This window comes from Meles meles, chromosome 7, assembly GCF_922984935.1.
Source record: "Meles meles chromosome 7, mMelMel3.1 paternal haplotype, whole genome shotgun sequence".
NCBI classification, from domain to species: Eukaryota; Metazoa; Chordata; class Mammalia; order Carnivora; family Mustelidae; genus Meles; species Meles meles.
The window spans coordinates 9,919,268-9,943,609 of NC_060072.1; the positions used below are offsets into that span (position 1 = coordinate 9,919,268).

Below are 24,342 nucleotides of genomic sequence, written 5' to 3' on the forward strand. Positions count from 1 at the left end.
GGTCCTGGAATCGAGCCCCGCATCAGGCTCTCTGCTCGGCAGGGAGCCTGCTTCCCTCTCTCTCTCTCTCTGTCCGCCTGCCTCTCTGCCTGCTTGTGATCTCTGTCTGTCAAATAAATAAATTAAATTAAATTAAACAAAGGAAAGAAAAAGAGATCGGAGTCTTCAAGGAAGGGCAGCTCTCGGAGACCACATTTCCACAAAGCATGCCTTCAATGCCTCCAGCAGGACCACCGCGTCACAGGCTCAGAATGGGCGGGGTCTGGGCACACTCGGGGTGTCCACCAGCAATCCCTGCCCCAGCGGTCTCACCAGCCAGGAGGAGCCCAGTGTATTATTATGTGGGCCCAGAGAAGGGGCTTCTCGGCAGGCTGAGGCCAGAGAAGGCTTCCCGGAGGAAGCAACAGCTCCGCTGAGTCCTCCAGGAGCGGGTGCTACCCAGGCTGAGAGGGGCCCGGTGGCACAGGCAGAAGGCACAGCTGGGGTCCAGGCACAGTCCCGTGCTGCAGGGGAGAGAGTTGGTGGGGGCGGTGACAGCCATCCAAGTCCAGCAGGAGAACCACCAGTCTGCCAGAGGCACGGGCGACAGGCGTCAGCAGGGCCTCAGGGGGAAGCTCTAAGCACCGGCTCTAGGATGGACAGGATTCTGGGGGTCGAAGCTGGGATAAGGACATCCACCCTCTCCCGCTCACCCTCTGAGCTCGCCCTTCCTCCTCCTCCCTCCCCCTCTGCTCCTGAGTCTCTCCAGGCAGGCAGGTGACCTCTCACCTGGCCAATCCCTGTCACTGTGTGACCCTGGGAAAGTCCCAGCTCCTCTCCCCCAACCCCAAGATTGCCACCTCTGTTCCCAGGCTCCCGCAGGAAAAGCGGGGCTGCGCTGCCCCCATTCCTGGAGGAGTGCTGCCACCCAGTGGCCATTAGGAGAAACACCTCCTGGGGCACCAGAGCCCTAGGAGGGTCCCTATCTTTCCACTCCGATCACTGCCACCACTCCTTCCCCCTGCCACCGTACCACCCGCCCAGCTCTGGGCTGGCTGGGGAGACCACGAGTCGCTGTACCCGGTGGGCAGTGGGTGAGGCTGGTCATATGCCACACTGTGCCCCAGGTGCCCGCCCCTCAGCCCTGCTGGGGCCCCAGCCCGAGTCCTGGCTCCTCACTGACTGACCGCTGGCTTCCAAGGCCGCGGTGAAGGTCAATGAACCACGGGTGGGTGGCTGAAATTCGGTTCAGTTCATCAGCAGCATAGAGATCTGGATCATGGGTTTTAGAATCGAGCCAAATGACAGCAGTTCCCATACAGGAGCTCATGTAAAATCACCACGCTCTGCTCTCCGTGCGCGCACTTACTCACTCACTAAACACCCAGTCAGCACCTCCGAGCCCAGGCCTCGGGACACCTCAGGGAGTAGAACGAGCAAGGTCCCGCCTGGACAGAGCTCCCATGAGCGGGAGAGGCAGGCAGTGAACCCAGACACCAAGAAATGGGCTCAGACCAGCTGGTGGTGGGTGTTCCGGATACTGCAAAATGGGGGACGTGGGGGAGGATGGAAAAGGTAGTGAGACCGGGGTGGTTTTTTTTTTTTTTTGCTGAGATGGTTGGGAGGGTCTCTGAGGAGGTGACCGGAGGAGCCCGAGAGGAGCCCAGAAGCAGAATGTTCCCGTGGCAGACGTGAGCGGACATCTCGGAGGAACAGGGAGGCCAGCGTGGCTGGACGTGGTGGATACGGCATAAGCATAGGTCAGAGAGGCCGGGGGTGGGGGTCAGATCATGCGTTATCACTCGAGGCTCTGAAGGGTTAGACACCTCCCAGCTCATCACTGGTAAGGCCAGATGTGCCCAGCCCAGAGCCACTCTGATCCCCGAGCTTGCCGCGCTGTGTGGGTGTGGACGGGTGACCCAGCCTCTCTGAACTCCAGCCTGCTCGGCTGCACAGAAGGGGTCACAACACCCACTTCTGAGCACGGAGAGGCCCCAGATCAAGAGGGGAGCCCCGTGGCAAGGGGCAGGATTGTAGATTTGTGGGGAGCTGGTAAGGGGGCCGACAGAGCATTGGCTCAGTGGCTGCTACGTGACCCTGGAAACATCGCTTGACTTCTCTGAGCCCTGGTCTCCACAGGCAAAGTGGGTATCCCAAGAGCCTGCGTGGTGGTTTTAAGTCAGACCGTGACACTCCCCTGCTCCAACCCCGCTACCCTCTTTCCATCACACACAGAATAAACCTCGGGTCTTATCTCAGATCTGGGCCTGGCTGCTCCTCTGGCACGTGGCCCGCTCTTCTCCTCTGTTCACATTCTGTTCCGGGGCTTCTTGCCGTTCCTGGCACCTGTTGGATGGTTTCCACCTTATGGCGTTTACGCTTGCGGCTTCCTCTGCCTGGAATGTTCTTCCCCAGGAATGCTCCTTCCCTCACTCCATCCGTGTCTCTACTCACAAGTTACGTCCTCAGGGAACCCTCCCTGCGGACCAGCTCAAGGACAGCCCTGGGCTGGTCTCTCCGAACACCCGGAACTCCTGTCTGCCTGGCACACGGCAGCCACGGGAGACCAGTCAGATGGTAGTTGGCAGGACCCCTCCGGCCGCCGCAGCAGGTCGGTGGACTTGGGGGGGTCTCCCCTCCCCCCAGTCTGAAACCAGGTGGGGGAGCAGGGCCCAGGGCCTGCAGGACCCACCGGGAAGCTGGGCTTCGAGGCGGAAGGAGGCGCTGGTTCAGTGGGTCAGCCTGGGGGTCATGGAACTGTAGAGACCAGATCGTCCAAGGGACAGGAATGTCCCTCCCACTCGGGCAGCAGTGGCTGAGGAAGAGGATTAGCATCAATCAGAGCTGTTTGCCTCCTTCCAGAAGCCCCTTCCCAGCTTGATGGGGCTGTGGACCTCATTGCCCTTGGGGCGCAGGGCAGCTCCCTCCTCTCTTCTCAATGGCTTCCGAGTCCCTCCAGCCGAGTCCCTCCAGCCGCCTCCAAATCAACTCTATTCCTGGCAGTGCTTAGCATGCAGGGGGCTGACCCCTGACCTTCCCTCCCCCACCCCCACCCCCACCCACCCTTAATGTTCTGCCCCAGACTTAGGTCAGTGATGAAAGCCTAGGGGGGCGGAGGGAGAGGGACAGTGCTTGATTGTTCCCCGCCCCTGGCGGCGAGGCCCCGCTGGCCTCAGTGTGACTGGCTCTTTGCTATCTCCTGTCCCCTGCCCCAGCCCCCCCCCCACCACTATGTCATTCGCTCTTTCCCTCTCTCTAGTTCATGAGTTCCCAGGCTCAAGTGGGATGTTAGTAGCCATGTGGAGGCCAGGACATCCCCAGAGATTAGGAATCAGCAGGTCCAGAACGGGGGCAGGGAGGACCCCACTTAGGAAAGAGCCCAGGACCAAAGCCAGAAGACCTTGGGCACCACTGGCCTTCCGTGAGCCTCCGCCGAGTGTGAAATGCGGTCTTGGGACACTTCTGAGCGAAGCTGGCCCCACAGGAAGGCTGTGAGGACGACATGTGACAGACGTGAATGGGTCCCTTCCCCCCTTCCCCTCCCATCTGCCACACGCCCCCCTCCGTGTCCTGTCTGTCTGTCTCTCTGCATTGTCCCATCCGTGGAGTGGCCCGTCTTTGCTCTAGGATACGCCACACTGGCCTGCTCACTATCGCTTTGTAATAAGACTTGAGGTTTGGACAAATGTCCAACCTTCTTCTGGGAGAGCGTCTCAACTAGTATTTGTGCTTTGCTCTTTCTTTTTTTTTTATATTTTATTTATTTGACAGAGAGAAATCACAACTAGGCAGAGAGGCAGGCAGAGAGAGAGGAGGAAGCAGGCTCCCCGCAGAGCAGAGAGCCCGATGTGGGGCTCCATCCCAGGACCCTGAGATCATGACCTGAGCCGAAGGCAGAGGCTTAATCCACTGAGCCACCCAGGGCCCCTGCTTTGCTCTTTCTTAACTTGCTTTCAGAATCAGCTTGACGAGCTCTGTTGAAACTCTGTGGGGGTTTGATCAGGACTGAACTGAGTCCAGACGGGAATTTGGGAAGAAGGCTATGATACCGTCTCTCCACATTTCCTTAGGCTTCTTTTACTTTTTGTTAAGAAAGTGTCAAGTGGGGGCGCCTGGGTGGCTCAGTGGGTTAAGTGTCAGCCTTCGGCTCGGGTCATGATCCCAGCGTCCTGGGATCGAGCCCCGCATCGGGCTCTCTGCTCAGCGGGGAGCCTGCTTCCCTTCTCCCTCTGCCTGCTGCTCCGCCTGCTTGTGCTCTCTCTCTCTCTGTGTCAAATAAATAAATACAATCTTCCTCCAAAAAGTATCTGAATTTTAAAAAAAGGAAAACCAAAAAAGACAATGTCAAGTGTACAGAAAGAGAGAGAAAAGGATAACAAAACACTTTTTACGCGTTACCCCTCGTGGTCTCTCTCTGTTCAGCCGTAACCCTGTCCCTTCCTTCCCCTTCACCTTCCCCAGAATTCCTTATTTTCAAGCAAATCCCTGGGGTCTTCTTTAATGCCTTCTAGTAATGTCTTTAAATTTTCGGTCTTCCTTTTTGTTTGCGAATAGTTACAAATTAAAGGAAGTTGCAAAAACAGTATAGAGAGTTCCTGTGTGCCCTTCACCCAGCTCCCCCCAGTGGCGACAGCTCACGTCGCCAGAGCACTTCACCCAAACCCCGAAACAGACATTGGCCCATCCACCGACCTCATTCAGATTCCACTCGGTTTATACGCACTCAGGCATGCGTGTACGTGAGTGTGTGTGTGTGCGCATGTGTGTTGCCGTGCAGGTCCCTCCCCTGCGTGGATTCGTGCAGTCACCACCACGAGCCAGACACCACGTAGGCCCGTCGCGCTGCTCATTTGGAGCCTCCTTCCCTCTCTCCTCCCCACCCTTCCAGCCACTAATCTGTTCTCCGTCTGTCTTATACTTGTGTCAGTTTGGGAACGTCCCATGAACGTCCCACGAACGTCCCACGAATGAGCCACACAGCATGTAGCCTTTCGAGACAGGCTTCTTTGACATAGCATCATTCCCTCGAGCTCCATCCAGCTAATCGCGTGTATCGACAGTTCCATTTTATTGATGAGTGGTATTCTGAGATTTTTAACCAATCACTCAGTGAGGGGCATTTAGAGGCATTTAGGGTTGTTTGGTTTTGTTTTAGTGAGCTCTATGCCCAACGTGGGGCTCGAACTCACGACCCCGGGATCAAGAGTCACACACTCTACGGACTGAGCCGGCGGGGCGCTCCTGTTTCTTGTTTTGGACTATTACAGACGCAGCTGCCCTGCATAATCGTGGATGTACTCTGTGTGGACATCTTCTCTAACAAACGCTTAGAAGTGCAGCCTCTGGGTCATATGGTAAGTGTGTGTTTCCGGGGTTTTTGTTTGTTTGTTTGTTTTAAAGATTTTATTTATTTGACAGAGAGCACAAGTAGGCAGAGAGGCAGGCAGAGAGAGAGGAGACAGCAGGCTCCCCGCGGAGCAGAGAGCCCAATGCAGGGCTTGATCCCAGGACCCCGAGATCATGACCTGAGCCGAAGGCAGAGGCTTTAACCCACTGAGCCACCCAGGTGCCCCACGTTTCATTTTTTTAAGAAACTGCCGAACTATTTTCCTGAGTGGCTGCACCTCAGAAACGTTTCGTGTTTTTCTCCGTAGATATTTTTTCGAGATTGAATTTTGGTTATTATTGTAAGTGGAAGGTTTTTTAAAATGATGTTTTGCTGGCTCTGATGTTTATAAATGGTGGTCGCTTTTTATGGAGATCTAATTTACACAATATAAAATTAATCGCTGGTAAAGCCTACGATTCAGTAGATTTTTAGTATGTGTGTGAAATGTGCAGTGGTCCCCACTAATTCCAGAACATTTTCTTCACCCCAAAAAGAAACCTTTGCCCGTTAGCCATCACTCCCCTTTCCTCCCTCCCCCCCTCAGCCCCTGGCAACTGGTAATCTACTTTCAGTCCCTATAGATGAATGGGATGTGAATGGGATCATACACCATGTGTCCTTTTGTGTCTGGCTTCCTTCACTTAACATAAAGTTTTCAAGGTTCATCCACAGGTTGTAGCCGCAATTAATTTTTTGTTTTTGTTTTTGTTTTGAAGATTTTATTTATTTATTTGACAGAGAGAGACACAGCGAGAGCAGGAACACAAGCAGGGGGAGTGGGAGAGGGAGAAGGAGGCTTCCTGCTGAGCAGAGAGCCTGATGCGGGGCTCAATCCCAGGACCTTGGGATCATGACCTGAGCCAAAGGCAGACGCTTAGTGACTGAGTCACCCAGGTGCCCCCGCAATTACTTTTTGGATATTGATTTGAAATAGGAATATCCCGTATCTCTGTTAGATTTTGCTCCTGGTTCGTTTCATGGATGAATTTGGGTTTTCTATGTAGATGATCACATCATCTGCAAATAATGCAAGTTTTGCTTCTTCCCGTCCAGTCCTCATCCCTTGTCTTTGTTTTTTTCTGTCTCTTACTGCCCCATCTTGGGCCTCAGCTAAGATAATAAATAGACACATGGATGCGGGCAAACTTGTCTTGCCCTGGATGTTAAGGAATTTTGTCTATTGTCCCTTTAAGAATCACGCTGGTGCTGGGTTTTGTAGATAATCCGTTGAAGGAAGTTCCTTTCGATCCAATGTTTGTTGAAGCATTTTTATCATCAGTAGACGTTGAAATTTATTGCCAGTTCCAGGAGGATCGTGTGACTTTTCTCCCTGAATTTATGAATGTGATAGATGGCATTAATTGACTCCCAGATGTTAAACTCCCCTTGCATTTTTAGAGTAAACCCAATTGGTCGTGATGGATGTATCCTTTTTCTTCATTGCCGGATTTGTTTTGCTAACATTTTATTTAGGATTCCTGCATTGAACTTCACAAGTAGGACTGGTCTGTAAGGTCCTTTGAAGGTACCATTAAATGGAAAAGCGTCATCTCTGAGCTAAAGTGTCTCTCTCAGAAGACCTCCATCTCAGTTCTGTCTCTCTCGGGTCCCTCTCTGTCCCTCCCCATACACGCTGCTCCAGCAGTTGGCGGAGGGGCCACCACCCGATCCCCCAAGGCAGCCACAGAGGATGGGAGCTAGAGATCGGGACCTTGAGCTTTGGAAGGGTCCACAAGGCTGTGACTCCCCCGACCAGCCCAGGGAGTCCTGGCCTTCTCATTGAAGATGGAGGCTTAAGAGAAATCTTCCCCTCCCTTCTTCTTCTGGTGGGGAGAGCCCTCCAGAGGAAGTGGCTAAGAAGGGCCCAGGTCAGGGGTTAATGACCCCATTGTGCTCAGGGCTGACGGATGGCCCAGCTTGACAGTGAAAGCAGCAGCCCCAGGGAGCTCCCCTTCCCCCCCTCCCCCAGCCATCATCTGAGGGAGGCTTCCCTGCTGGCCTTTGATAACTGCTGAGGGCCGCCCTCTCTGCCATGGGGCCGCCAGGCCAGCCTCTTTGGCGGGGGCTGCTGTGCTGAGGCCCCGGAATGTAGACCTCTATCATTCTGAGGCTCTCCTCAGGGCCAGCAGCTGGGGACAGCCAGGTCCCAAGACTTCCTGTTCAAACGTGCCCCTTCTGAGGCCAGGGCTGGGTGCTGAGGTGAGTCAGATGCATTCCCCCCTCCAGGGGCTCCGAGGCTGGCAGGGAGGGGGGTCAGAACTCGAAGAGAAAGGAGGCAGTGTGGTAAATTCAGTGAGCACAGAGTCCTGTGGGTGTCGAAGAGGAGTCAGGAGGTCAGGGAGACTTCTAGGAAAAGATGATGCTGGGCCGATTCTAAAAGGGGGAGCAGAAGTTAGACCAAACGGGGTGGGTGTAGCAAGGAAAGGCATTCCAGGCAGAGGGAACAGCATAAGCGAAGGCTCAGAGTAAAACCAGGGTGGGGTATGTGTGAACCACAGCAGTTCAGGGGTGAGACGTGAGGCTAAGCGGGTCAGCAGGGCCAGGTCCTCCAGGGACTGACTCGGCAGTGTGTCATTTAGGTGGGGAAGAGAGCTGAGGGACAGGTTCTGATTGTGCCCCCATCCATTCATCTGTTTCTCATTCATCCAGCTCCCTGAGCAGTGGTGTGACCCAGGGCACAGTGTGACTTCATGACCAGTCTCCCACAAGCTGACGCCCACTGGGCTGCCTAGTCCTGGCCCCCAAGTGGCCCCAGATGAGCACAGACACACTTCCAGTGAGGTTGGCACGGGACGGGGCGAACTCGCAGTCCTAGATGGAAAGCGGGTGTGGGGAACAGGAGCTTGAAAGAGGGGGGTGCAGGGTGAATAACACGTCTGCTTCCACGAGAGCATCACGGAGCCACCCCAGCCCCGGGTGGCCGAACGGGGACTTCCTGTGACCGGGGTTGGGGTGGGGAGGGCAGGGCAGGCGAAGTAACCCTCTCAATGTTATGGGGTTTTCCATCATTTGTAGCCAACACGCCTTCCCAACTGATCCACACTCTACCTCCAGCTGAAAAATTCATAAATACACTCCAAGGTCTTACACGTTCACGCAAGAAGATTTTCCAGAGACATGGGACTCTTTCTCAAAGCTGGGATCCGTGCCGTGCCTTCATCTCAAATGACTTTAACATTTGAAAGTGTTTATTGTACAAACTTGGAAACAATAATAAAGGACAAAGCACTGAAAATATCTCAGTCACTCCCAGTCCCACCACCCAGAAATAACAGGGTTAGCATTTTTGAGTTTTCTTTCAGGTTTTTTCCTGTAATTATTCAATGAAGTCAAGCTCACAGCACGTAGTGTTTTTTTTTTCCTTTTTCTTTTTATTGAATCATACAGATGCCTGTAGCTTTTCATATCTTGGTTTTCCCTTAAAACTGAAAACATTTCCTATGTCATTAAAATTCCCCATAAACATTATTTTTAAAAAATATTTACTTATTTATTTACTTACCTATCTAGAGAGCACGTGAGCTGGGGGAGAGGCCAAGGGAGAGAAAACCTCAGGCAGACTCCCCGGCCGAGTGCAGAGCCCAAGGCAGGGCTCGAGCTCACAACCCTGAGATCATGACCTGAGCCAAAGCCAGAGGCTTAACCCATTGAGCCACCCAGGCTCCCCGCCATACACATAATTTTTAATGGCGGTATCAGACTCTGCCACAGGATTGTGACAGTTCCTGACCACTGAGCCTTAAGGGGGTGGCCAGAGGATCAGAGTCTACATCATACCACGGAACGATTTGTACCGAGCTGGCTTTAACAAAGCACTGTGGAACTCAGCCTCCCCTCGTACCTGGTCCTGACCACAGTGATGGAGCCCAGACGGCAGCCCCGGTCCTGCAACCCAGAGGGGGCACAGGGAGTTTCGGGGGGTGCTTGGAATGTGGGAGAGCATGGAAGCACACAGGCCGTTGGTGTCCAGGCCCTACTGTACACCGAGCTGGGGACTAGCAGCCAGTGGGGCAGGAGGGAGGCATCTGGAGGCCGTGGGAAGTCTCTGGGAGCCGCTCTGCCTTCTGCATGGGCAAGGGGATGATGGGCTGCCCTGGACCAGGACAGGAACACCTCCAGGAAGGTGCCAGTAAGCTTCTGGACAGGCCCACGGCCCCTCGGGCATAAGCACATGGCCTGAGCTCAGAACAGCCTGGTCATCCCCTTGCACCACCGCCCTTCTCTGATCGTCCAGGCTTCCTTCTTCCAGGGCCTTCTGTGGAGACACCCAACCTCAGGACCCCCGGCAGCCCCTTGGCTCTCCACTCCCCTCCTCCATCACAGAGGAGAAGCCCCTGGGCAGCAGTCCCTGGACCTCCCCTCCTTCAGCCTGCAAATGACTTGGCAGCTCCCCTCCCATTCCCTTCCCTCCCTCCAGCTGGAGGGCCCCCCCCCAGCCAGCTCAGGACCACCCCACCCCCACGGAACCCCTCCCCCACGGAGCCTACCTCCGCGATGCACCGTCAGTGTCTCTTCTAAGAACTACCCATGACCCTTGAGTCCTCTTCAGTGCCTGCCCTGTATCTCCCCTTCCTGGCCAAGCTTCCCCAAAGACCTGTCTATACCTGCTGTCCACAGGCCCTGGCTGAAGTCCTGTCCATTCTCCCCCAGCCCCTGAGCCCGCTCTGGGGAAGGCTCCATGGCAGGGGACCACCACCCCAAACTCTCTCCCTGTCTCTCCGAGCTACTTTGCTGACCCCCTGCCCTGTGGGACAACGCGTCTTTTCTGACGCCCTCTGCCTGCTCCCAGCCCGGTGCCTCCAGTCCCCCTGGGGGCTCATAATGGAACCAGCCTCTCTTCCAGCCCTCGTGTCTTCCCTGGCTCCCACTGCTTACAGAAGGGAGCCCCTTCTCCCTGCGTCTAGCCCCCTTCGTCTCCTGGGCCCCCTACACTGGCTATGCCAGATCACCCACCACTTCCCAAAGTTCCGCCACTTCCACCCACCAGTCCTCTGCTCCTGGGGCGCCCCGCCTGCCACCTGCCCCCAGAAACTGAAGCCTGGCCCGGGGTCAGCACTCCCTGTGCCCACATACCTTGCAAAGCCGGCAGTGACAAGTCCCTTCCTGGAAGCCCCTTTCTCGGGGTCCTGTCATCAGGCAAAACATCAGTCCTCCGCAGCGGGCTGGGAGCTCCCCAGGGCCTTCAGCTCCGACGCTGCGCCTCGCCCAGCAGTGATGGAGGCACAACCGTCCCGCCACCACTGAGCTCTCACTGTGGGGCAGCGGCGCTCCAGGCCCTGAGCTCACAGCTGGGAGCCAGGCTTGGGGACCAGGCAGTTTGGGCCAGGATGTCCCGGCCCCTGCCCTTAACACCCAGCCGGACGATTACTGTCCTCCGCCTGCCGGCCCCCCAGGCCCTGATACGCAGGATCTTTCAGCTCCCCTCCTGCTCACCCCAGCCAGCCCTCCAGCTCGCACCCTTTGACCAGACCGCATACCCCTCACCCACCATCGGACCCCACAGAGGTCCCGGGAGCAGAGCTGGCCCCAGCTCCCTGCTGGCCTCCTCCGTCACAGGGACAAGGCCTGGGCCCATGGGGGTGGCGGAGGCATGGGGAGGGGAGCCGGCCAGACCCAGGTACTGAAGGAGCCAATGAGGCAGGCCTGGGTCCCCGTCCTTGGCTCACACCCAGGCAGCCCTCAGAGCCTCTCCACGCATCCCCACCCCGGGCTTGGGCCCTGGGTCAATCCCAGTCCTGGCTGCTGGCGCAGCTGGGACCTCTCACTGCTGGGATGGGAGGTGAGGATGGTCATGGTGCCCCTTGAAGGGTCTGTTGGGAGGATTTTAATAAGGTAACACAAGGGTTCAGGGTGATGCCTGGCACAGAGCAAACGCGACCTGATCTCTGCTCCATGGTGGGGCCCTCCCCCTCCCCATGCCTCCCACTTGCCCCAGGAGCCCGTTTCGCCCTCATCCACATCCCCAACCCAGACCTCTCTCCGAGGCGCTGGACCTCCCGGGCCTCTTCACCCAGACTCCGTGTGTCCTTCCTCCCCAAGCCTGCCCGTCCCACAGTGTCCCTTGCCCAGGAAATGGAACGAACTTCTGCTGGGTCACCCAGGCCAGAAAATGAGGGGCATCCTTGATGCCTCCCTCCACGCCCCTTGCCTGCTCCCACCATCTGGTCCAACCATTCAGACTGGGCCGCCTCCCCCAGTGGCTGCCCAGACCATCGCCGCTGTCACCAGCTCGGGGGTCACTGGGCTCTGGCGTCCAGAGCCCTTCCGTCCCACCCAACCCCCTCCCCTGGCCTTGGGCAAATCACTTCGCTTCTCTGTGCCACGGCTTCCTGGACAATAAAACAGGGTGACCATAATGCCCTCTTCATTAGCTTGTTTTGAGGGTTTTAAGAGTAAAATCCTTAAAGAGCTTAAACCCTTGATCAGCGTTGGTGTTAGCCCCCACGCCAGAGGGACCCCACTCTCCCCACCTGCTCCTGGCCTCAGGCTGGCCCCCGGCATGTCCTGTGCACATGGCAGAAAGCTGCCAGCTGTGGAACTTGGGCCTCATGCGGGACACTGAGCAAAGCCCCGCCACGAGCCCCGTCCCTTCACCATTTTGGCACCCCCGGGAGACAGGTGTCATTTCACAAATGAGGGAGGTGAAGCCCAAGGTCCTACAACCAGCCTTAACCATGACCTCGGAGTACACTGTTGGTGTTCGTGTATTGATTCAAAACATTTATTGAGCACCTACTGTATGCGAGGCACTGAACTGGGTGCTGGGAAAACAGTAATAAACCAGACTGGCACAGACCCACCCAGTCCATATGATCTTTCTAGAACACAAATCTGACCCCTTGAAAATCCTTCAGCGACCACCCTGCTGCCCTCAAGATCTTGTTCCGGTACCTTTTCCGGGCCTTCTAGTCCTCAGGAGCCCCCTGACTACCCTCGGCAGCCCACACAGTTCCTCCCCCGGCCACCTCTCCTACCTCCCCTGCCCCCACTCTGCTCTGGCACATGGGTACGGCCCGTTCCCCCCATCACACACCACTCACCTTCTCCTCATGCCAGCCCCCTTCCCACCTCCTGTCTCAATTTTGTTGCCTAGTTCACTTCTCATCCTTTCGGGTTCCATCCTTGGTCACCTGCTCCAGGAAGCCTTCCTTCCTCCACCTCCCAGCTAGTGGTGAGCTCGCAGGTGTCCTGTCTTGCAGCACGCTGGCTCTTGGCTGAGTTGTCTCTCCTCCTAGAGTGTGGCTCCTTGAGGGCAGAGGCCCAGGGATGCATTCAACTCTGAGTAAATCTCCCTTCTCTGTTTCCTGAGCCACCCACCCACCCACCCATCCATCCATCCATCCATCCCCAATCTACCCATTTTACCTCTTCTTGCCTCTTCTTGCCCCAGCTCAGTGGTTACAGGTGAGTGCCCCCCACTTGCACGGTGCAAGTGGTCTGTTTCACGGCTCTGGAGACACGAGAACAGAGGGAGATGGCCGGATCGGTGGGTGTTGGAGGCACCTGAGCACAGCCTCCTCAGGGTCTGGCTCCTGTGATTGCAGATCGGGTGGCCGGGGCTGCCACGATCGACCTACATCTCCTCCCCAAGTCCCCGGGCCTCTGCAAGGGTGGGCCACAGCCCTGGGAAGGGACAGGCAGAGCTGGAGCCGGCTGGGTGGGCGCCAAGTCCTGGCTGTGTGTCTCCCCCGTGCCTGTTTCCTCATCCGAACACGGTTGCCGTCAGCCTGTTGCTGCCTGCTGTGCAGGACCCTGTGAGGGGGACAGTGGACAGAGACTGAATTCCCTGACAGCAGACACTTCAACCTCTGACCGGCTTCCTGACACTCCCGTCTTGGGCACCATCAGCTCCATTTCCCAAAAAATTCCAGTAAATCTGGTTTTAAGCTTCCATCTCAGTGTTTTCCGTGGGTCTGGCACATTCTGAGGGCTCTTTCCTGGGGGGTTTTGGGGGGAAGCACATGGCTCGGTCAGGTAGCAGCACCTGCTCACTGAGCCCCTGGTCGGAACAGACACTTACCCCCACGGAGCCTCGGTCTCCACCTGCCGAGGGCGGGGGTCACTCCCGCCTCGGGGGCTGCTGTGCGGGTCCAGCAAGATGGTGGAAAGGGGGAAGGTGTCTTATCTCCGTGCAAGGAGGCAGCCCAGGTGGGGGCGGCCGGTGGGAGGGTCCCCCTTCTCCCTAGAGAATAGGAGGTGCACCACGAGACCTCCTGTTGAGCCGCAGCCACCCCGCTATGGCTTCCCCAACCCCGCAAGCTCTCAGAAGCCAGGGGCTGCCCGGAATGGCCGCTCTCAAAATGGCCGCCGCGGCCACAAGGCCCCTTCTCTCGCTGGGCGCCTCGGGAGAGGGAGGGCACCGCGGCCAGACCACGGTCACTCCTCGCAGCCCAGGGGTGCAGTGTGGGGCGGGAGGCGGGGAGGAGGGAGTCGGGGTGGGTGGGGGGCCGGGGAAGAGCCAGAGAGAGGGGCAGGGAGAGGAACAAAAGGTCCCTTTGTGGAGTGGAGCAGGGAGAAGAGGGAGCGCATTACCCAATGCCCAGAAGCCATGTTGGTAACAAGAGAACCATTCTCTGCTTCACTTGGAAAACAACTTGGAGCAGAGAGAGACAGGGAGAGATTTAACCCCATGGGCGCGGGGCGCAGGGGCCTGAGGCCACTGTGGGAGGTGGGGAGGGAGTGAGGGTATGCTAGGGGGACTTTCAGGCCCTGAGCGGGGTGATTTCCTGTCTCCCGGGCCTGGTCTGCGGGTCCCAGGTCCAGAGGCCCAATATGGCTGCTTGGCCAAGTCCCAGCAGCCTTCAGACCCGGGGACTGGAGCCATGGCTTCTGCTGCCTCGGTCTGGTCAGACCAGTGACCCATGCTTGCTCCAACTCCAGAGCCTGGCCCACCCCAGCCTCGGGGAGGACTCCCCTGAATCCTTGCATCTTATGGCTCCGGTCCTCAGGCTGGCTGGACAGGGTTCCAGGGCCGCCAGCCCCCACTTGCCTCCTTCTGCGGACAGGAAGCACATTTCCTCCTGAGGACGTCCCTTCCTGGTTGCAGCCCTGCCTGTTCGAAAATTTTGTTCTCAAATTTAATTAAATCTCTCTCATCCCTACCCAGCTTTCTCCCCTCCCCCCACTCTCCACCCACCAACCCTGGTTCTCGGGCTCCTAGAGACCACATCTGGGAATACGGCAAATAAGGCAAAACAAAGCTACAGTGCTCTGAGCCCCTCACCCATATCCACTTAATGACCATTGCTACCTTGGGGTCAGCGGGGCTCAAGTGAGCTGCTCTCTGCTCTGCTGATGCTACTTGTTCTAGAAACACCTAACACAGGGCCACAGGGGAGGCACTCCATGGATAAGCAGAAGAAAGGTTTTGCCCTCCCCCTCTTCCTCCCTCCTTCTACAAGTAAGAGTTGGCCACTAGTCATGTGCCCAGCACTATTCCGCTCTCGGGTTACAGCAGTGGACAAAACAGAGAGAATGTTCTTGTCAGGATGGACAATAAACCAGCAAATATACAAGCTAATGTCCGGTGGCCACAGGCTCTGTGACGGAAAACAAAGCAGGGCTGGGGAGGGACCAACAGGAAGGGTGTGCATCAGAAACAGTGATCGGGGAAGCCCCTGGAAGGTTGTGCTCTTTGACAAAGGTCTGAATGAAGAGAAGAAGAATGTCTGGGGCAGAATGTTCCAGATGGTAGGAGCAGCACGTGCAAAGGCCTTGAGAGAGAATGTGCCAGGGGGTCTAGGGGCAGCCAGGAGGCCAGAGTGGCAGGAACAGAGGGAGCAAGGGGGACACGGGGAGGCCACGGAATAAGGTTCAGAGCGGGGGGATGCTGGAGGGACCCAGGTGTGAGGGGCCTGTGGGAACTTGGAGCAGGGAGTGGTGTGGTCCGAGTTCTATTTCCACAAGAACATCGTGGTTCCCATGCAAGGGATAAACTGTAGAAGGTCAAGGGTGAGGGCTAGAGACCCACCAGCCCCCCACGCCCTATGTGCTCCCATCCCCGCTGGCTACTCCCCCATGTCGCCCACCCCCTCATAAGTAGGGTCCAATCATTCTTTGAATTAGCGATGACCCAGCACCAGCTATGGTAAGGATGGAAATGGGCAGTTTCCTAAAGAGAGCAAGGTTGTCCCCTCACCGCCCCGGGAGCAGTTCATAATCATGGGGTTCCAGGACCCTGACCCCTGCTTGAAGAACAGATCCTCTTCTTTGGGGAGTTTTTATAGCCTAACGAAGAGCTCTCAGGACATTGACCCTCGATCAGTCCCACAGTGCTGAGATGTTACAAATGTCCCAGCAAAGCGGGGGCTCGGTGGCCCACCTGCCAGCCCCCAGCTCAGGCCTGTCCCTGGCTTCCCAGGGCCTTAGCTTCCTCCATTGTAAAAGCAGGCACGCCTTGCAGGTTCAATGTGAGCATAAAAAGGCAGCACTGCATTCTTGGGGGGCACGGGTGGCGGAGACTGAGCCTCCAGGAGGCAAGCGATGGCTCAGGGTCATCAGCTGGAAAGGGGCAGTGCCTCCCCACCCTTAGTGAGGGCTTTCCCTGCATCCTCTGTGTGCTCCCAGGGCAACTGTGGGTTCCTCAGCTCAGCTCGGCTCAGGTCAAGGCCTGCAGCAGTGGGTGGGGTGGAGCAGTGGCTACAGAGAATGGTGACAGTGTCAGGGGACCCTCCAACAGCAGACAGGCTGGCGGGGAGGCAAGGGAGGCTGCATGGCCCAGAGGGACAGAGGCAGGACAGACTCTGGAGTTCCAGCGGAACAGAAAGGAAACATGCCCTTACTAGGTCCCAGCCTGGAGCTCTGTGCTGGGGGGCAGGGGACTGAGAGAGGCAGAGACGGAGATGGAGAGACAGAGAGAGAAAGTACAAGCAAGTGCTGTGTTCCTGTCTGCTCCCCACCTTGCTGTGGGCCCTGGGCAGCCCCCCCCCGCCCCCGGACCTCCCCGGCCTCTGCATCTACTGTCGGATGGTCCCTTAGCCCTCCTGACCGCATAGGACGGTAGCAAGGGTTGGGCACAGAGATGCCTGTGAAGCCGTCATGGAGACTGCTTCTGGGAGGGGTAGCAGGTCCTGGGCTCCTACTAGGTTTCAGGCTGTGCACCGTTTACGAGATAATCCAACACAGTGGATTGTACAGTGGGCGGTGCTGACAAGAGAGGGAGGGAGATGGCCATGGCAGGGAAGTCTTCCTGGAGGAGTCAAGCTGTAGTTGTGCGTATTAGGGAGGTGGGAGGGCCTGGACACAGAATTACCTGCACAAGTAAAGCCACAGAGAAGGGAGCCAGCTTGCAGAACAGGAAGTGACGTCAGCCCCTGGTGAAGAGGCAGGGTGGGGAGACTGGGGTGGGATCCTGGAAAGCCCCTGTTCCCCCGGGGGCCAGAGCCCCAGGTCTCACCTTCCTCCACTCCCAGTCTCAGCTTAAAGCTCCTGCTTTCCACCTCCCTGGAACTCTGTCCATGCGTATCCAGAGCCATGAGGGCGGCCTCTCTAGGAAGCCCTCCCTCACCCCAGGCCAGGTGGGGAAGCCCTCCCCTGGGAGCATTTCATTCAGTCCCAAGGGAAGGCACTATTGTTATACCCATTTTACAGAGGATGAAATTGAGGCTCAGAGAAATGTCAGTTTCACCAGGGTTGTAGAGCTGGTGTGAGGCTGGCTCCTTTGAGAGTTTCTATTACCTCCCCACCTCCCCTCAACCCTGTGCCGGGGCCCCTGCCTCCTCAGATCTAGTGCTGGGAGGCTGCTGGCTCTGTACCCCTCAGCCCCGCTTCGCTGCGGAGGAAGCTGAGTCCCAGAGAAGGGCCAGGACTCGGCTGAGCAGATGCCGAAGCCAGGAGTAACTGCCCCTGCTCCTCCTGCCACCATCTGAGAAGGGCAGACAGGACCAGGACACAGAGGTGACTGCAAGCGGAGAGGCCAGGCCTCGGGCCCAGGGACCAGGGTGTGGGCGCTTGTGGAAGGCAGGAAACTCAACCAGCAGGGACAGCGAGCCCAGCGTGGCCAGACCTGGGGAAGTCGAGAGACGGATGGCCTGATGGCAAGGCAGCAGGCCTGAAACGGGGCTGGGAGGCAGCAGGAGGAAGGGGGCCTGGCTGTGGACAACAGACCGAGCTGAGAAGGGGCCACCAGACAGGCTGGAGAGGAACTGGGAGAGCAAAATCCCAGGGTTCAGGGCACCACCACCCCCTGGCCCTGCCCACGTTTGGCCCTAGGTACCTGCCCCTTGGGCTTGTGCTGGACGTGGGGGTCAGGCGATGGTCACGGGCCTCTCCCGCCCCACAGTCGGAGGGGTTGGCCTCCAATGGAAAGAGCACTGAGACAGTGCGGGTCACGCGGGAAGTCACCCAGTATGGGCCCAGCGCCCTGGCCCACATCACACACTCGTCCTGCCAGCGCAGGACGGAAGCCTCGAGGCCCTTCCATGTGGCACTGTCGTCAGTCAGAGGAGTCACATGGGGGGCGGGCGGTGGGGGCGCCCCCCCTCCCCGGCCTTCCTGCCTTCCTGAGGTCTCCCCGCCTCTGCCCCACCCCTCGGGATCCTGCCACAGCTCTTGAAAAACAACTGAGGGAATCAAGTGGAAACACAAATCCGCCAGCCAGTCCTTCCCGCCCCCCCCCCAGGTGGACTCCCGCGCCCCAGGGCGCCCAAGTAGGGGGCGCGCCAGGCCGGCAGGGTTTGCCTTGTTGAGGACCCATGGGCGCAATCCTCCCTCCTTGCCTCCCAGCCACTGGGCCTGTCCCCCTCCCCCACCCCGCCGTCTGGGTCCCACGGAGCCAGCCCCTCCCCGGGAGGACAGGGGCCCTGGAGCTTGAGCCCTTCTCCCCCTCCCTTCAACCCTAAAGCTGGCATCCGGGGCCAGGGAAATGCCAGCCTCCCGCGGGCGAGGACTGCCGGTGACCCCGGACAAGCCCCTTCCCCTCTATGAGCCTCAGCTGCCTCATCTGTCAAACAGGAGTGACGAGCTTCCGGTGCCACCTCGCGGGGCTGGTAAAGCAGGACCAGGAACCGGGGAAGGCCAGCACTGTGCAAACCGTAGAGTGCGGGGCCACAGACTGTCACTTTGATCATCACAGAGAGGACCCTGCCAGGGTCGTCAGCTCTATTCAGGGGACTTGAAGTACAGATGGCAGGAAAGGGTCGCTGAGGTTACTCACCTCTGAGCAGCAAGGGCCCCTCCCCAGCCCACCCAGCCCTGCTCAGCCTCACCCCTGCCAGCACCCGCCACCCCGAGCACCTCCCGGGCCCTCTCACTTCTCCACGGACAGGCTGTCTCCGGGCCAGAATCCGCATTCTGAAGAACCAGCTTCCCCCGAGAATCTTCCTGATTCAGGGCCGAGGCCCCTGATTCAGCACCCACAGCCCCTTGTACACCCCGCAGCATGGGGCCCATCGGGTGTGAGCTCCGTGTGGACAGGCTCTGTCTAATCACCCCAGAGTCCCTGCCTTGCACGCAGCGCTGGGTCCCCCGACCAGATGTGTGTGTGAGCGCTTAGAGACAAGCCACAGCGACCTGGGAAGTGCACCCCCCTGCTCCTCTCAGGGCCCTCCTTCCGGCCAGTCTCTCCTGCACACACCCAGGAGCTCATCCCCTGCCAGGGCACAGGTGTGCTTTTCCGGGGGGCAGGGGTACACAGGGGTGGCATTTCCAGAGCTCTGCTGGGGAGATGGCCGTGACAGGAGGAGAGAGGATGTTGGCCGGTCAGAAAGTGGGCGCCATCATCCCAGCTGCAGACAGAGGGGACCAGAATACCAGAGGGGACAATGGATATGAGCAACATTTCAAAGGAAAAACTGTCGTGGCGAATGATTAGCCATGAGGGGACAGAGAAGCGGATGAGTCAAAAATGACTCTGAAGTTTCACGCCTGGGTCACTGGAGAACAGCGGTGCCATTGACGGAGCAGGGAAGCAGAGGAGGCGGGGTGCTGGTCCAGGGGCCGGGATGGTGACTGGGGTTTGGGACAGGGGCTCCCAGCGTTTGGGGTCTGGAAGAAGTAACCTCAGAGGTCATCCGGGTCACACACAAGGAAACCCAGTCTCTGTGGGGAGCAGCCGCTGAGCCGACCCGAGCGGGTCGGTGTCAGAGCCAAGGCCAGGGACCTGGCTGGGGTCGGAGCCAAGGCCAGGGACCTAAAAACAGGGCGAGGCTGGTGCCCGGGCTGGGCTTGGGTTGTGCTCTGGAGCCCCCCAGGCAACTCAGACCCAATCCCCACTTTCAGGGGTTCACTGTCTGGCGGGAGAGACAGACATGGCCACAATTACCACCTGATTGAAGGTGTGCCCACCAGGCACGGTGAGGACTCAGAGGCCAAGCTTGCCTAGGAAGGGAAATGGGGGAGGGGCAGTAACTAAGGAGTGATGTGATGCTCGGAGCCGTCCTACAGGCTATACACAGTACCATTGTTCCCATTTTACAGATGAGCTGGAGAAAGACCAAGATTATCCATGGCCTCATGGGTCCTGGGCTCTTAGTCCCTGCTTCTTGGAAGAGGTGTGTTGAAGCTGAGGCCTGGGAGATGAGCAGGAATTGGCCAAGAGACGGGGAGGGAGAGGGTGGCGCCGGGCAGAGGAACCAACTTGTATCAAGGCCCAGAAACCAGCTTTGCCCTGGCAGGCTTTGAGGCATTGGTGGTCTATAGCCCGGAGCCCATGTGGCTCTCAGTGCCCCCACTCTGTCCCCTGTCCCCTCACCTCACAGGACCCCTCCTGCCTCAGCATCAGCTGGTGAGCTGATGGATCTTCAGGCGAATGAGCTGGGGGTGGGTGGGGCTGGTCCCTACCCCCAGAGAGCGGTGACTCAAGCCCCCTGAGGCCTTCCCGGCTCTGTCCTCTGCCACCCACATTTCCAGTCTGCGTCATCATGTCAGCCCAGAGGAGTGAGGGGTGGGCTGGGGTCACCCAGCATGGGACTGGGTGAGCCAAGGCTCAAATCCACAGGGCCTGTGGGCTCAGTCAGAACCCCACTGAGCGTGGACAAACCTCTCAGGTAGGTCTCTATCCCTGGGCTCCCCTGTGAAGGTCACACCGGAAGTAAACCTGGAGCGAAGGGGGCTGAGCACTGGACATGACAGCTGATCATCAGGGGACATGGTGTGCAGGAGTCAGCTCATACCGGCATGGGAGAGCCAACTGTTAAATTTTCTGGAACATTCTAAGCCTGTTGATGTCAGCTGGGAAGCTTGAAATTGGCCCTGGTGGGAGCGTTTACATTGTGGAAATCCATCCTTAGAGGGCCACCCTCTCCCCCAACAGAGCCGGTTGTCAAGCATTTCCCAGCACACCGTGCCCAGCGGGGCCATCTCCTGGCTGCCTGGGAGGCTTCTGGGTTCTCTCAAGTTCCCAGCATGATCTTGGGCTCTCAAAATCAATTAGCATCTCCCGCTTTGCCACCGATTAAAGCCCAGACTCCTCGCTAGAGCCTTCCAGCTCCAGCACGAGAAGATCTTTCCAGATGAATCTAGAACGGCTCCCTTCACGGCCCCTGCTCCAGCCACACAAAACAGAAGACAGTCATGGAGTAAGTCTCTGCTTTCCAGCAAACACACCTCTGCTCGTGCTGTTCCCTTCTCCGGGAATGCCTTTCTTTCCCCTTTGCCTCTTGCAATCCTCCCCAGTGGGGAAGGTTTAATCGTAACTGGTGCCCAGGCAATGTTCTCTGACTGAGTGGAAGGGGGACAAATCAAGGCCCTGCAACCAGGCTAAACCTGGGGCCCTGGGAAACCCCGAATCCATTCCCCCACCTCAGGACGGAAACACACCAAACCCCCCTGCTGTCCCAGCCTGCTTCGAGTCTCTAAGAGAATGGAGCGCCCATGCAGGACGGACTGGTGGCCGCCTTCAGGGGTGGCAAAAACAGAAACTGACTCAAACTACCTGGCCACCTGGAAACTAATCCCTTCCTTCCCTGTTTGGTCTTTTGAACTCTTCATCCTTCAAAGCCCAACCCAGATGCTACCTCTGCCAAGAAGTCTTGCCTAGATAATGGTCCTCGGTTCCCCCCTCACCCAGCTGCCTTGTATGCCCTGTGATGGTCACACTCATGGCACCGGATGGTCCTTACCTGTCTGTGTGTCCACGGCCCCACCAGACCACAGCCCCCTGAGGCAAGATGGGCCCTTATTTAAGGCTGAGTCCTCTGCCCGGTGCCCCACAGGCTTAGGAAATCCCTGTGGAATGGACTCAAATTGACGCCACTGTCTTGGGCAAGTCATCCCTTGTCCCTGGGCCTCAGTTTCCCTCTGCATAAACTAGACTCAAATAAGGTCATCTTCAAAAGCCTTTCACATTCTAGGATTCTATGAATAGGGGCCCTCCCTCTCCCTATCAGTCTCTAACCTTCAAATCTCCCTCCCTAACCTCCCAGCCTCCCTCAGCAGCCTTCTCGCCCCACATACACACCCGAGACCACACCGCTCACCCCTCAGATCCTCGAACAGATCCTCTCAGACTACAGGTTCCTCTGCGAGGGCAGAGGCCGGGCCCACCCACCCGTGGCCCTGCCCCCAGGCATGCAGTCAGCCCCCGTGACTGCCCATCAAGGACTGCGAAGGAGCAAGCAGCCAAGACCTGCAGAGCCTTTGGTGAGTCTCAGAGTCTCTGTTCAGACAGGCCCAGAGTCGTCTGCCCCTCGCAGCGGGGCTCCCCCTCAACCCCCCCAGGGCAAACAGCCACATCTCGCTTTCTGCCTGCGTTGCTCCAGCCGTCGGAGGATCTGTGCGCTGGGAAGCATGTGAGGGGTGGAGGGCTGCCCCTTCCCCTCGATCCCACTCTGAGAATTCTGGGTGACGATGCAGCCACTGTCCCCTCTCAGTCTCCGCCTTCTCCACCTCCTGATCACCCCGAGATAGACATGCCCCCGCCGACCCACACCTGGGCACACCCGGGCACGGATGCACGTGCGTGCAGAGGCGTGCACATACACACGCGCACAGAGGGTTGTGAAGCCCGTGTCAGTCGCCCTGTGCCGACCCGTGGAGCCCTAGGAGGCCTTGCTCGTGCCCTCGGGTGTGCTGACTGCGAGGAAACCAAGTGAGATTGCTGGAAGGGGCTCTGAAGCCCTCGCTGGTCCTGAAGTCCAAGGACCAAAGGTCACGCCTGCCCCTGTGGCAGCGGGACAGCAGCAGCCCCGGCCTTCTGCCCTGGCTGGCCTTGCCTCACATGGCTCCCACCATGGGGCGACACACTGCCATTCAGCCTCGGTGTCTCGCCCTCTCTCAGGCGTACCCAGGGCAGAGGCAGCACCTAGGGATGGAAGGAGAGGCCAGCGTCTGCCAGTCTACCTCGGGGAGCAGGGGCTCCTGTGGGATCCAGATACAACGGTTTAGAGCAAGGACTCTCACGCCTCCTCCCCTGGGAGCCAGACAGTCTTTAGCAAAGTCTCAAGCCCTCTGGATCTGCTTCTCCACCTGTAGAGCAGTGGTAGGTAACAGCGCCCGCCTTCCGCAGGGGTCACGACTGGGTGACTGAGCTGATGTCCCCCGCAGGGTCTGGCGCCGTAAGTGCTCAGCAAACAGCGGCCGCTGCCGTTCTGAGTATAGACGAGGGCTGTCCAGCCCTGCACGCTCGTTTCCTGAGCACAGAGGGCTGTGCTCTCCCCCTGTGCTTCCTGCTGGGAAGACACCCAAAGCCCCTGCCCTCAGTGAGCCCACGAACATGGGGGGAAAGTGCAAACAGGGGGAGAGCAGGGCCCTGTGTAGGTGTGTGGATGTGTGCGCGCCCACGGGGCTCTCTGGATATGTTGGGGGAGACAGACAGGACTGCTGAGGGACCCAGCCCCGATGGAGGAGGATGGGGAGCTAGGAGAAGCCCCCAGAAGAGGAGAGGTGTGGCCTCCGAACAGCCAAGAGTGAGAGAAGGGCGTTCCAGGGGAAGGAACGGCCTGGGCAACGGCCGATGGTGAACCATGACCTGGGAGGGCGTGATGCTGAATCCGCTGGGTTCAGGACCCTCACCACCAGCAAGGGGAGCTGCTACCGAGCTCCGTGGCCCTCATTATGCAGCAGGCAGCACAAAGCACCTGCTTCCCGCACCTCTGTCCCCACAGCCCTGTCCCCGTGCAACGGCTCCCCTAGGTGCCGCCGCCCCCTTGGAAATCCAGAACCCCAGGTGCTTTGCTGGAATCATTAGCGCCTCGCTGTTCCTCCGGGATGCAGGTGCCCCGGGACCCGCGCACGGTGGGAGCACAACAGAGGCTAGCTGAAGGAAGAAACGGCCAAATGAACTTAGGAATGAGTGGAGGGAGTGACAGCCACATCCCGCCCCCCCACGGACACTGGTGATTCGCCTGATGACTGACACCATCCCACATCCCGTGACTGCCCCGCACAACCCGCAGGAGCTCTGGCACGCACCCAGCCGGGCCCTGGCCGCCCTGGCGAGCCTCGTAGAGAGCCACTCTCCCCCGGCATGCCCCCTCCCCATCCATCCATCTATCCATCCCCCCACCCACACAGTCTTTCCCTCTCGCCTGGGGCAGCTGGTGGGAGGGTGGGGGCTGGGGTGGGGCAGGACCAGAGGGGCCTCAGAGGCAGCAGGGCAGGGGGCTGGGGGAGGCTGGGAAAGTCCAGGCTGTCTCTCCTGGGGGGGGGGGGGCGGTGGGCGGCATGGAGGGGCGCTCACAGGGATGAGGGAGGGAGGAGGGTCGCCGGCCCGGTACAGCTGCGGTCCCCTCCCCAGCAGCCTGCCCGGGTGCAGAAAGGCCTCTTTGTTCTCCGCCTTTAAAGGGTAAGAGAAACACTTATGCATGGCAAATTAGCCCAAAAATGTATTTCTCTAAAACACCCAATTGTCTCACCAGGCCTGCAGCTGCGGGGAAGTTCCAGGGAGTCAGGGGAGGGGGAGGCTTTGGGGTGACCCTGGGGGACAGGGAGAGGCGGCGGGGAAAGAGGGGCCATCTCTCCTTCCCGCCTCTGCTCTCAGAATTTCACAGGTGCAGGAGGGCACAGCTGGGGAGGGCCCTGGGGTCGGGGAGACAAGC

The 24,342-nt window shown here is 58.4% G+C and overlaps 1 long non-coding RNA gene across 2 annotated transcripts in view; it reads right to left on the reverse strand.

Moving 5' to 3' along the window:
- Nucleotides 1–9,855: 9,855 nt before the first annotated feature.
- Nucleotides 9,856–24,342, reverse strand: part of LOC123946775 — a 47,317-nt gene continuing 32,830 nt past the window's right edge. The window contains exons 1-3 of one of the 2 annotated variants that reach the window (XR_006819651.1): nt 13,389–13,572; nt 12,734–13,120; nt 9,856–12,613 (exon numbers count right to left, since the gene is read on the reverse strand). This is a non-coding gene — a long non-coding RNA (uncharacterized LOC123946775). Of the gene's footprint in view, nt 12,614–12,733; nt 13,121–13,388; nt 13,573–24,342 lie in introns of those variants that run through there. The other variant, XR_006819650.1, reaches the window with a different exon arrangement.